Raw genomic sequence first — 14,182 nt, forward strand, 5'->3', positions numbered from 1 at the left:
GACAAAGATAAAACCAAACTACAGCTTCTTCGATAGCTATCACAGTAAACTGTAAAAACTGATGCGTCAATGAATAATAACTCAACAAGTAATGCTCAATCAAGGAGTCGATTTACTTTGGAAGGAAATGGACATATTGATAGATTCCTCCGCTTGGAACTGCTTGCAAAATTTGCCTGGACTATGTATCACTTGTATACATTGTGAACTATCTGTTGGTGCAGTGAATTGTGGTAATGCTGGAGTATCTTTGCTGATGGTGTCACCAGTGGTACAATTTTCAAAGGAGCCGTCAATTGGCTTAGTGTCGTGGCATTTCTGTATCCTCCTCCCTTCTGCTAGTGATGGTCTAAAATTTGGGGGCCAACAGAGGTGAGGTAAAGAACCTCACCCCCCCACTGGTGCATAGGCCTATCCACAAGTATGGCTGTATGCTGGTCTGGTAGTCAGTGATGGGTATGATCCAATTGCAGTGGTACCAACCTAAGACAGGAGGCTGAGGCCTTGAGGTCAGCTCATCCGATGACAGGTAAGAGCCATATGTAGTATTGGACAGCCTAACAGGCACGGTCCCTAAGCCACATGCTTGGTGCTTAATTAAACAGAAGGGGGGAGATGCTGAGAGCCATAGCCAAGTAGGAATGACACATGGCATTTTGGGTTGAAAGGTGATACCAGCAAGCCATTGAGATGATAATGATTATGTTAAGATGAGCATTCAATTGGAGATTAGACCCCTGCTGTCCTCCTCAGCCTGCTACTTTGGAGTTCTCCCAGGACTCCCGGGAGAGTTCCCATTGGTTGGGGAAGTGCGGTAGGAGGGATTTCCGGAGGAGGGAGTTCCTGTTGGTGTAGTATGTCCCAGGAGAAGGCCCCGTGGGTGGCATTTGCAGGAGTTTTGGAAATAAAGTTTGTTCCTTGTTGAGTTGCTCGTGATTTTGTGTCCAGCCAGACTGCAGCAAGAGTTCCTTCCACAAGCTAGATTTATTTGTAGTGAATGTTGCCCCATTGGGAATTTTCATTCAGTGTGGTAGAAAGTACATTTATTAGTCTAAATGACCTGGGATGTAATTATAGTCCAGCTGTGTGATCTTGGGTAAGTTATAGCCATTCTCTGGAGCTTGATAAAATCATCATTATTTAAACAAATGTTTTGGTTAGGGAATCCTGAAGTTCACACATTTATTCTAGTGCCAGAATCTATAGAACCCCCATTTGAATATATGAATATATGAATCAGAGTCATGAAAGTGCTTATTCCATGTTGTGCTCAGATTAACTAAGGAAACTCAAATATTATAGCAACATGGCACTTATTAAATTCAATTCAAGTAAGTTACGTAATAGACAATCATGTTGCAATTGTACAGTGTCCAGCATCTTATTTAAAATATTGAATAAACCAGTGTGATATCCATAATGCTAACTTAAGAGCTCTTCCTGGATGAAAAGTAAATGTCTAGAAATTGAATAAGATTGAACTACTGTCGCTATGTGAATTTACTGTTTTGAATAAACAGAAACTAAGAATCATAGGTTATTTCTTTCTAGAACTTCAAGTTTGTGAAAGACTTGTTCAAACATATCTAAATACAACATTAAGCAAGCTGAGAGCAGACTGTCAGTTTCTAATGAAGAATTCCTTTCAAAGACATGACACTTTTATTAAAAAGAAAAAGAAACACAGTGTTGTTCTCTCATGGCTTCATTCAAAACGGTATTCAAAGCGAGAACAATTTGGAGCCTAAAATAAAGCCAATAAAAGAGAAATTTGTGCTCATAAAAATTTTCACTCAGGATGTTTAAGTCAGACCATACTTTTTTACTGGCTTCCAAGAAACCAGCATCACAAAGTTTACAAACACCATGTGATGATAATCCACTCTCAGGCCATAGTACTCTACTCCAAATTCACGGAATATTCTGTGAATCAATATTCAGTCTGCAAACCTGCCCACCCTATTGTCATGGCATATCACCTTTTGGTTAATCATAGTTAGGAGTAGAAATAGACTCCTTTCTCCTTCCATATACAAGGAAGTGTATGGAATATAGTAGTGATGAAATTGTAGACATGGGTGCATGCTTACTGACTTCCTGACCTGTCTTAAACCTCTTTCAACTCCTGAAACCTCAATTGTTCTACAGGTAAATGAGGGGTAATGCTACTTTTAACACAGAGAAGATAGGAAGTCAATGAAATCATGTGTATTACCAGTAGCTCATATAGTTTCTGGAACATGGAGGGCCTCCTAAACAAAAGCAATTATAATGATAATTATCATTCTCTCTTATTTTAATAGTTTACTTGTTACTATAAATATTCATTCCATTGCAAAAGTGGCAAAAGATCTAATTAATGGGTTAACTCTTAGATATATTACCTATTCCCCAACTAAGTAGCAATGCTCCCTTGGTGAATCATAACTTGCTCCTCCAACTTCAAATATTTCTTCTTTAGGGTAATCATAATGTGCAAAACCTTTTTCTCACATAGGTACAATGCAAGATATGGGACTCTTCTACCTTTTAAATGCACGTTTCATAGAATTGCTTCATGACAAGGTGGGAAAGCCTGGGAAACAATGTTAGTTTTATGTACTGGCAAGGTAGGAATGGGAAAACTAAAAGAAGTCAGTCTGTGTCCAGAAGTCTCTCATTTTAAAACCAGCAACATTAAGTGCAGGTACTGCTTGTAAATTCTCCAGGCTTCTGATCAGGCAGGCCTCAGAAACCTTGGGGAATCTTCCAATGTTCAGTTTCCACAAGTATGGACGTTGAAGAGCTGTGGAGCCTATACTCTGGTGATAAGAGCAAGGCAGCCAAATACTTCTATTTTGTAGAGAGGGAGAAAGAAAAATAATCCATGTAAAATCATACCATGCTTCCTGACCCACTAAACATGAGCAGATCACTAGTGGGGACATTTTAACTTTTTCCTATATAGTACTGATATGAGTTGATAAATTTATAAACAGATGAATAACATTCACTAAGTATGATATTCCCAGCACATATAAGCCATGTTGATTCTCATTATTCATGCTAGTTATATTCTATAAAGCTCTCACAGACACCAAATTCGCAAATGTGGATCATTGCTCCCAGAGGAAATACTGGTTAAGTTCCTGTGGCCTCTGGTCACAACATTTTCATCAAGCAATTAATACACAAGATTGTTGTGTGTATGTTTATCTTTAAAGAAACATGATTTAATATGTATTTTCAATTCATCAGCATTTAGTTCTTGACCAGCACCACTATAACCTGTGCCTGTATAAGGCTAACTTTACACCTAAATTTTCTCTGAGACACATCACAGTCTTCTTATACTAGGAAGAGCAGAGAGCATTTCAGTATAAAGTTTGGGACCATTTCAACAGTGAAACTGCCAACAAAAATACAAAAATGTGGAAAAAAAGTGATACTAAACAGACCATGAAAGGAACATTTCTTTGCAGTATAAGAGCAAATACAAAGTAATAGAGAGTCTTTGAATTAAACCTTAGCTAGGAATATGCACCTCTGAACACACAAATTGGTCTCAGCTCTGCACATGTCCACAAATGACCAGGAAAGTCATGTAAGTATTGTTTTCAGGGTTGCAATTAACTTTAGCAAATAGGTGAGTTCACAAGTAGAGAATCCATAAATGAGGATGACTGACCATATATCAATACACAATAATCAGTAATAGAATATATGATTAAAGACAACTTACAGTTAAGCAGCACTACTTTAGTTTGTACTAGGTACACTTAAATTTCATAATAGCCTTCTTAATGGCAGAGGAGGTTTATGAAAAATTTTTTTTTTTTACCATTTCTTCCAAGTTGACAGTATGTACCACAAAAATATGGAACCCCTTTGGTTCCCCCATATTTCTTACAAGACATATAAAACCTGCCTAATTTCTTTAAAGCATTAGGCCTTGCAGGTACTAATGAGTCTATTTTGGTAGTTGGTGCTATGGGCATATTTTTCATACATATTTGTCTGTCATGTTACTATTTTCTCATGTTTGGGGAACTTCCTCTTAGGTGATTACAGATCATACAAAGACCACAAGGAAGACCATAACATGTTGCCTACTTGAAGTTGCAAACTCATGAATTGGCTCTGAAGAAGTCAGGAAACCTTCATCTGCCTCTTTTTGTCAGATTTTCATGTAAATGATTACCTACAGCAACAGATCTCCAAATGTGGTTTCTGAATGAGCAGCAACTTGTTAGAATTGCAGCTGTTGACTACCCATTATCTAATCTCCCATCTGTTGCATAGGTACTGCTGAGAGTGGGGCCTGGAAGTCCAAGGCTTGACAAGCCCACCAGGTAGCTCTCAAGTTTGAGAACCACTGATCAAAGCAATCTTCTGAAGAATGTCCATGTCATTTTAGTGATTAGTAAAGGGGCATGGGTCCTTGGATCCATAATTAGATTTTTGGACAAGTTTGAATTTGAATCATGAGGACTTAATCATACATATCCCAAATCCAGCACAAAATTAAAAACCAAAACCAAAAACAAAATAAGCATCTTAAACTGAGAGTGCATTTTAAGACATTATTTCAAAATCAAATCATTGAAATTAATGAGTTTTTGTGATATATTTTAACACACAGCCTATTTATTAATTTATTGTTCCATCCATCTAGATGAGTTAATCTGAGTTAAGGATTTTTTTTTTAAGGCAAAAGGGATGGGGTGTGTTTGAGTCCTGTGTCTATGGGTGTTGGTATATATGTAAATAAGTCACACAGAAAAAGCTAGCCCCACACCAGTATGTCAGAATTATAATCAAATATGACATGAATTACTGTAAGAATATTTTTTAAAGGAAGTAATCTCCTAGTTACTTAAATAAATGTTTATTATATTGATTGTACTACAGCCAAGTAGCTTATGTAGTCCACTTAGAACTTTTGAATGTGAGACATGATCTATACTAAATAGAAATTGTATTTTATTGGAAATTATGAGCAGGGTAATGGCATATGTACTTTTGTATCAAGAAATCTTTGTTTTAGACTTTGCTCTTTTGCAAACTGAGTTCTTAGGACAACCCTTTATCTTTCTGAAGTTCCGATTCCCCATCTGTTAAGTGAGAGTATTGAGCTTAGTGAGCTCTAAGTTCTCTGATAGATCACAGTTCTACCTGAGACAGACATTGGGTTAGAAATGCAAGAGTTAGCTTAGAACTGGAGTCTCAGAGATGAGGAAATGCACAGGTACAGAAGGTGAAGATAGGTACAGAAAGCCTCAGAGATAGTCCTGACTATTGCAAGACTGGATAGAATACTCAGAGCCAGCAAAAATGGTGGCCTATGGAAAGAAAAATTAAGGAAGCATCAACATTATGATGTGAGGGAATGCTGCCTTTCCATAGTACAAAGATAATGCAAGTACTGAAGGTGACATTCGTATAGAAGAAAAAACATAATTCTCCAATTCTCCTTGGAACTGAGCGTCCTCAAGAAGCCAGCAAGATGACAGAAGATGACTCAGTTGACAATTCTACCCACTGCCCTTCATTCAACACAATCCATGTGTTGGTGAGCCATTACTTATCCCCTATTGCGGTCTTTTTACAGTGTTTGATCTCCAACTCAATTGCCTAACTCTCACTCACTCGCTTCCAGCTAAATTTGTAAGATCATCCAGCAGCAAGACTTTGATATTCAGTCCCAAGGTTATACTCAAATTCTTGCATCCAGTTTTAAAATGTAAGTTTTGTTATTATCTAGGTATAACAAGGCCAACAGGTCAGAAGATGACTGCTTTTGAGAAGGTAGTTTCTTATTCTCAGGGTTCCCATGAGAGCATGCTATACCGCACTGAGTCACACAAGCACAGGGTGGTTGGAAGCTAGAAGGAACAAAGGGAAATCACGGGCAGGAGTCATTGTGGTTTCTATGGGAAGGAGCAAGTGAGGCATGTAAGCAGATTTGGGATTGGAAACTTTGACTGATTTTGGCAGGTTCTAGGGCATAGGACTCTCCTTGGTTGGGAGAAGTGTAAGCCCCAGGTAAAGGAAGTATTTAGTCAGAGTGGGCAGTGTGGACTTTGGATTGGTTAGTTTGCATATGAAAAACATGCTTGCAAGTGACTCCTTCATTATCTGTAGAAATTGACTAGCCCTAGGAGGGCAGTTTCTCCATAATCAACATGGCCCCAGAAACAATGGCCAAAATAAAATGAGTAAAATTCTTAATATACACCTCCAGTGGCCACTTCCCTCTGGCCACATTAGATCCTTAGATATGATGAAATCAAAAGATGACAGCCTCTGCTCAAAGCAGTTGAAGTTGAGTCCCCAAGCTGAATACCTTTTCCTTAATATGATCATATACATGGAACAATGTAAAAATGAGTTAAGTATGTGTAGGAGACCTAGGTTTGGAATCAGTATTCCTGTTCAATAGTTCTGGGATATGTCATTTAGCCACATGAAAGCACTTTAAAAAAAAAAACTGTTCAATAGTCATGATAATATTAACCAAATTTTTGTGATACCCTCATAAGACAGGCACTTTAATACCATAAAAGAATATAATGGGTTAGTACTTATAGTTATTTGAACAGCATAAGATTAGATTGACAGAGGTGAACACTGTAGTGTTTGTGGGTAAAATAATATATCTAGATTTGCTATAATTATAGCAGTAAACAAACAAAAAATTGAAAGGGGTTGATGACATGAGAATTAAAAAAAAAATACTGCTAATAATCGAACTGGATGATGGGAACACAAAACTCATTATTCAATTCTCCTTTTGTGTATTCATGAGTATTTTCGTAATAAAATGTTTTAAATGCAGGTTGAGAGACATAGAAGTAGTTTTAGACATCAGCAATCATTGAAGGACTCTTACATGGAAACTGAATCTTTACTGTACAATATTTATTTTTAGTATCATGGGTCAAAAATATGTCCTCTTTCCTTAGACTTTTGGTTTGCTGAGGTGACTTGATCTTTTCATCAGTTCCAAGTGTCTCCAGGCTAATATTGACTTAGGTTAATTAAATTCTTGCTGTAATACATTTGTGTTAAGCAATGTAATCCCTAATGGTGAAACCATAATCAACATGTTATGACTGCTTCATGATGAGTGGTCCTGTCAATTAGGGAATTTCCCTAATCAAAAGCCCTTCACTCTCAAGAGAGCATCCCTGAATAGCAGCGAAGGTTGCTTAATTAGTGAGGTTAAAACATCCTTCAGAAACAAGGTCAAGATGACATTTCTATCTGTGCCATGCTGATAGAATCCTCTAAACACAGCACTTAGAAATTTTGGTGTGAAAATTCCTGTCAGACTTAGAAGGAAAGGAAAATAAAAGATGAGAAAGAAGGGAAAAGAAAGGAAAATATGCTGACTTGAATAGCAGTTAATTTAATGTACTAGCTATTGGCTTTACACAGTATTTCCTTTAACTTTTCATAAAACAACCAACCTTTTGATTGAGAAAACTCTACCCAAATTCATCATTCTCATTTGAAAAAATAACAATCTTTTAAAAAAATCAATGAACTATAACTATAAGCCAATCAATAAATGAAATTTTAAAAAGAAGCAATTCTCTGAGAGTCATCCTCTCGTCTCTGTAAAACCAATGCAAGAGATTGCAAATAACATTGAGTCAATCTGTGTGATAAAAGGAGATGAACTGTGTAGGAGGTCCTTAATCAAAATGCTTTATGCTGCCACAGAGCACTTAATAATCAATGTGTCTGCTATAGAAAAGCAGCAGGGATGAACCTACACAAATACATTTTATTTGGTGGTATCTGTCCATTCAAATGACAAAGAATTGTTTTCTTTTCCTTCCATAAAATGAAAATCTCAGTGACAAATCCTGAAAGAAATAGCTTTACTTTTTATGACCAAACAATTCTGCATTTCCAACCGATTAAATTCTCAGTAGAATACATCAACTTTCAGATACTTTGTTTAACTTTGTGTACTTTCATCTACCACGATAATTAAAATTTAGCAATTCTCTAAAAATCATTTAACTGCTCAAAATAATAACAGGGTTTTCTGATAAAATAAGTCACATTGTTTAATACTTGCCCATTTCCAAGACCAGTTTGTTTTGGATAAAAGACCTCTTTACACCTTCCTATATTTTCAAACTTGACTTTGATGCAAAGTATAAACAAATAATTTAGCTAAGAGAAAGAAAGGAAAGGCCTACATTTAGTGAAGGCCTGTATTTTTTCAGGTAAATAAGTATCCATGACTTTGTTAACAAGAATGAAAATGGGATTCAGGAATTGATTTGTAACTTATTCAAGCCTGGGCATCTGTAAGAGGCTGAATTTCAACATCTTACACACTTCTTGAATCTTATATAAAAGTCAAGTATTTGGAATATTGGCTACCTCCCCTCAGCAGAAGAGTCATAAACTCAAAAAAAAAAAAAAAGGATTTATTTTAACACAGGATCATTGTATTTACAGTAAAGAAGAATGGAGGGAAACCATCATGGAGTCTGCAGAACAGGATGACCACCCACCTATTAGTGGGACTGCTAGTTCAACCTCACCCATTCAGGGTCACTGCAAATTGACATAGTATAACTTGCCTCTCAGTTCCTAAGTTTATTTTTCAAATTTAAATTTTTCTCAATGTGCTTTTCTGTTTCTACTTGATAAAAATAATTAACTCAAGCCTGAATTTAACCAGAATTACAAATAAACTGTAAGAGAAAAATCTTTGTATTTGTATAAGAAAATGTATGATATAATATGTGATCGTGTGCTTGAAAATACTATGGAAACTGTTCTAAAGCCTGTAAACACTATGAAACTGTGTGATCGCGTTAATATAGACCCAAGACAACTTGCGCCAAGTGAGTATCATGCTGACATATAGAAACTGAAAATAATCCTAGCCAAGAAATTTGTTATAAATTTCAATAACAATAAGGGGTTTTACACTATTCCATACCTTGGCTGATAGATTATAGACTGAAAGAAAACCACCAAAGACCAATTGGATTCAAAATTACAACTTCTAGGACCGATGTCATCGAAGCCTAGAAAAGTTGATTAGACAATAGGCCCAAGGTCTACTTTCCTCAAGGAGATTAACTGCAAACCACCATACATTTCATCAGTAACACCCAAAGTATAAGTCTCTTGTCATCCATCCTCTTTTCCACCCACAAACTCTCAGTCCTTCTGGGCCCCTGGGACAGCCCTCTCTCACCCACTCATCCTAACAATTGAGATGAACTCTCTGGAAATAATACTTCATTCACTAAATCTTCTAAATGTGCATGGTTTCCTATCTCTCTCTCAAGTGAAGTCTTCTTGTTATCTTCTCACAGTCAGATAGCTCAGCATCAGGACCTGGAGTTTTTTCTTCTTTCCTCCCCATCACCAATGTTAACAATTATCGTCTGCCCCTACATCATATATAATAGCCTCTCTTGCCCCTTAGCTGTCACTTAACTAAATCACAGAAAGTAGTTTCTAAACTGGAAGAAAAAGTTGTTGGATCTACCAAAGTTTGCCCTATTTAGTAATTTCAAAGCATGAAAAAATCCAAAGCCATCTTGCCTAAATTATTTATTTATACTTGGCACCAAAGTCAAGTTTGAAAATCTAGGAAGAGTATAAAGAAGTCTTTTATCCAAAGCAAACTGGTTTTGGTAATGGGGAAGTATTGAATGTGATCTGTTTTGTTTTATTTTGGTTCACAGTTATTAGTTTGAGCAATCAAATGATTTTTAGAGAACTACTAGTTGGTCATAAACCTCTGTTATCCTCCAGTCACCACCACTCATGGAAGACTTTGTCAGGTGATCCATAGTCTTCCTCTCCACTGCAAGTCCTGCCAATCTCCTGCCAAGTGAAGCACCTCCAGCACCTTGATCTTGGGTGACCTCCTCATCACATAGGACCATATCCTTTGCACCTCAGCAGTTACTCATTCCACTAGGAAGGCTTTGGACTTTGTCATGCCTTGAAATTACTAATGAGGGCATTTCTTGGTAGATCCCAACTACATTTTCCTTCAGCTTATTAACTAATTTATTATCTTCTCCTACTGTGACCAATCTGCTGCCTACAATGGTCTCCAAAAATTTTCTGCTTTACTATCCCTCCTACTATCAGCCTCTAATTTCTTCAGTTTCATTCTCCTTTTGATTAAATTCTATAATCCATCATTTCACTCATAATCCTATCCTACTTGTCTTGCATAAGTGGGATCCACATAGATGGTGTCCATGTTCTCTGGCCTTGCACTGGAGTCAGTCACTTAATCTACTTACATTTTTAAACAAATGATCAACAATCTGTTACATTTTTCTGGTCAACATACTTCACTCTTTTCAGTGGCTATTTCTAATGTATGTTACTCTTCTTTAGACATGTCCTTATAGCCCCAGCTTCTCCTTTTCTTATAGCCACTTCATGGAATATGTTGAAGCCCTCAACACTGCACCACCACATCCTTCCACACATTTTTCTTCATCTTTTTCAACTCATCTTACATTGATTTTCCATTTATCTTCCTTTAAAAAGTCAATTCCTAATAGTTGGACCCCATTAACTCCAGTCTTCCTCAGAACTATATAATACCATTTTTTTCCATCTTACTCTTTAATCACTTCATCTCAAATCAATTCTTTTCAGTGGAATTTGAACATGTTCATGTCTAACCAGTTATAAACCACTCTTTTAACTTCACATTCATATCCAATCACCTTACCTTTCTTTCCCACCCTTCTGGGAATGGAAAAATTTTCCATTTTCTTACATCTCATTTATTCAGCAATTTGTGCTAATCTGTTTTTTGACTATGTCGCTCCATCAGAATAATTTTCAAAAAGGTCACTAATAATTGATAACAACTAAATCCTATGGACATATATTAATCCTATTTTAAATACTTTAGCTCACATCAGGCTTCGGGGAGATGGAGCGAGTGCGGTTGCACTGACACAGGTACATAGGTGCAGACCCGCGTGTCCTTGGGCTAGAGAGTGGGACATCAGGCTTCTGATCAGGAACCTTCTTTGAGCTAGCGATGAAAGAACGAATTAAAAATGGGTGATGTTGAGAAAGGCAAGAAGATTTTTGTTTAGAAGTGTGCCCAGTGCCACACTGTGGAAAAGGGAGGCAAGCACAAGACTGGGCCAAATCTCCATGGCCTATATGGGCAGAAGACAGGTCAGGCTGCTGGATTCTCTTATACAGATGCCAACAAGAACAAAGGCATCACCTGGGGAGAGGATACACTGATGGAGTATTTGGAGAATCCCCAAAAGTATATCCGTGGAACAAAAATGATCTTCTCTGGCATTAAGAAGAAGGGAGAAAGGGCAGACCTAATAGCTTACCTCAAAAAAGCCACTAATGAGTAATAGCTACTGCCTTATTTATTACCAAACAGAAATGCCTCTTGGCTTTTTTATGTGCACCATAATTTAATTGATGTGATACACCAGAAATCAGATCATGAATGACTGACAAAATTATTTTTGTTGGACAATCCTGATTTAAGTAAAACTGACTTGCAGTTAAATTAATATTTTGCTTATATTCCCACTTCAGTAAATTCTGTCACTGTTTCCCCCTTTTAAAGTTATGGTTGGACTTAATTAGTAATGTTCACAGAAATGGTGAATGACATCTGAAAACTGGTTTTATATTTAGTTTTATAGAATTGATTATGTGAATATGTTTAAATATGGGGGAAATCCCTTCACTCAGAACCAAGCATGATTCACATTTGTTTCAATTTGTGTTCATTAGCCTATTAAAGGCAGTGGTTGAAGATAAGGAAGCAGTGTCTACTTTATATTTTTGTTGACCATGCCAATTTAATTAGAATTCCCTGTATCTAAAATGCTGTTTTTTCCTTATGGAAAGGCATTTTAGTGTGATTTATGTATGATATTAAATAAAGAATATTTAACACTTCTCACATTTTACAGCTGATCTATAAGATGCTTTTAAGTCAGCATAATACAATAACAAGTTGGACTTTACTTTTTAATTCTTTATTTTCTAAGATTAAGTTATCATTCAGGATTGTTTTAAAACAACTATTCAGAAACAATACTATGGAACATCTAGGTGGTTGGTAGTGGTGCTTTTGCCAACTTATTAGATGGAAAGATTAAGGTAAAAGAGATATACCCATCAGTACAAATTTGTAAAATATGTTACCATAAGATTTAAGATAATTAAATTAACAATCACAGATCATGAAAAATAAATAAATAAATAAATAAATAAATAAATAAATAAATACTTTCAGCAGTTCTGGGTATTGTTAACCATTGTTTATTTCTTACATTCTCTTCTTTTTATTTCAAACATTTATGTGTACATACACTCAAGTATGTACCTTCTGTTTTTTCTTCTTTCCCTTTGGATACTTCTTAGTATTTTTCATAAAGTCAACTTCCTCTCTCTGACCATTGACCTTAAGAGTTTCTCAAAGCCAAGAGCAAGTTTGTATTCCTCACTCATGGTACAGTTTCTCCCTTGATATCAACGATAGCCATGACTTCTCAGATTTATCTCTCTAGGAGGATGTGGTTCTGAGCTCCAGGACTCTATATCCTAATACCTAACTTTACATTCTATATGTGTATATTAAAACACTTCAAACTCAGCATAGTTAAATATACACACAAATTTTAATGCTTCAATAGCATTAACTTATAAATTTGTATGCTACTGCAATTAATCTAGCTGCATAAGGCAGATGTCTCCCTAAGATTTATCCTTGGTCTCTACTATTTCTCATTTATTGTTCTGGTTTCTCAGAACTTCTATAAATTTTAATTAATAATACCTTACTTATATGTTTTCACAGTCCCTGCCCTTAGACATCATTATCTCTGGTATAAATACATTGCAATGATTACTAAACAAAAGCATGTTCTGCATGAGGGTAGTCTCGGCATTTTGTGGGAACTTGCCAGATGTGTAGATTCTCAGGCTACCCCCAGAACAACTGAATCATACTGTGCCTTTTAACAAGGACTTTGAGTGCATCATATGCATACAAGTTCAGAAAAGCACTGAACTAAAGAACATCAAAACTTCCCCACAATTCTATAGGCCCAATGCAAGCAAGTTAATTTCTACCACCTGAAGATTAAGACAAACAAGAGTCTTTGCTCATTAGCAGTATGTTTAAAACCTCAAATTATCCAATGAAAGAAGATACTTGTAGTTAACATTTTATTTTGTTGATGTTGTTTGTAATTAAGGTTCTTGAATTGCAATGTACGTGACTGTGGCTTAACTCCAAGTGGAGGAGGGCTGGAGATAGGAATTCTCATGCATCTTCTTATAGCTCCTAGAAAAAGCATTAGAAACAGCAAATGAGCCAACAACTTCTTATTTTTAAGCAAGTAGGAAAATCTGTATTAAAAATCTGAGTCTGTTCAAAACCCCAGATAAATCTCAGAAACATGTTGAATGAAAGAAGCCAGACACAAGGAAATACACAGTGCCCTCTGATCCCATTTAAATGAAGTTTAAGAAAAGGCAAAACTTCCATCAGCACAGAAGAAGAGTGTTTACCTTCAGAGGAAAGGGGAAGATTATGACTACAGAGGGACATGTAGGAACTTACTGGGGTGATATTCCATGGATGTGGGAATATGGCATATATAAAAATTCATCAAATTGTACAATTAAGATGTGTTCATTTTATCAAATGTAAAACATTTTTCAATATAAAAAATAAAAAATAATATTAAGTAAACTTATGTGGAATATGATTTTTATAAGACACAAAACTTGAGTGAAGTAAGCATGGTGGCGAATGCCTGTAATCTCAGTGACTCAGGAGGCTGAGGCAAGAGGATTGTCAAGTTCAGGGCCAGTCTCAGCAACTTAGCAAGACCCTGTTTCAAAATGAAAAAATAAAAATAACTTAGGGTATATCTCAGTGTTACAGCACCCTTGGGTTCAAACTCCAATGCTACAGGGGGAAAAAAAAACTTGGCTGAACTTACTTCAGCATAGTATTTGAAAGTTTGGCGTTACCAAATCATAGCCTAAGCCAGATCTCAGAGAACTAGGGTTCCCAGGACTATTCTACTTTGGGGAACTATTCTAATAAAGTTCTTTGGAAAAATAAAGTTCTACTCTGTTCCAATAAAATGTTATTGGAACACAGCCATACACATTGGTTTGCAGGGACTAT

The 14,182-nt window shown here is 36.2% G+C and overlaps 1 pseudogene; it reads left to right on the forward strand.

The window, feature by feature from the left end:
- The first annotated feature begins 11,057 nt into the window (after positions 1 to 11,057).
- LOC143390992 (cytochrome c, somatic pseudogene) lies at positions 11,058 to 11,515 on the forward strand (annotated as a pseudogene).
- The last annotated feature ends 2,667 nt before the right edge of the window (positions 11,516 to 14,182 follow it).

Source organism: Callospermophilus lateralis, chromosome 2 (genome assembly GCF_048772815.1).
Source record: "Callospermophilus lateralis isolate mCalLat2 chromosome 2, mCalLat2.hap1, whole genome shotgun sequence".
In the NCBI taxonomy this organism is placed as follows: Eukaryota; Metazoa; Chordata; class Mammalia; order Rodentia; family Sciuridae; genus Callospermophilus; species Callospermophilus lateralis.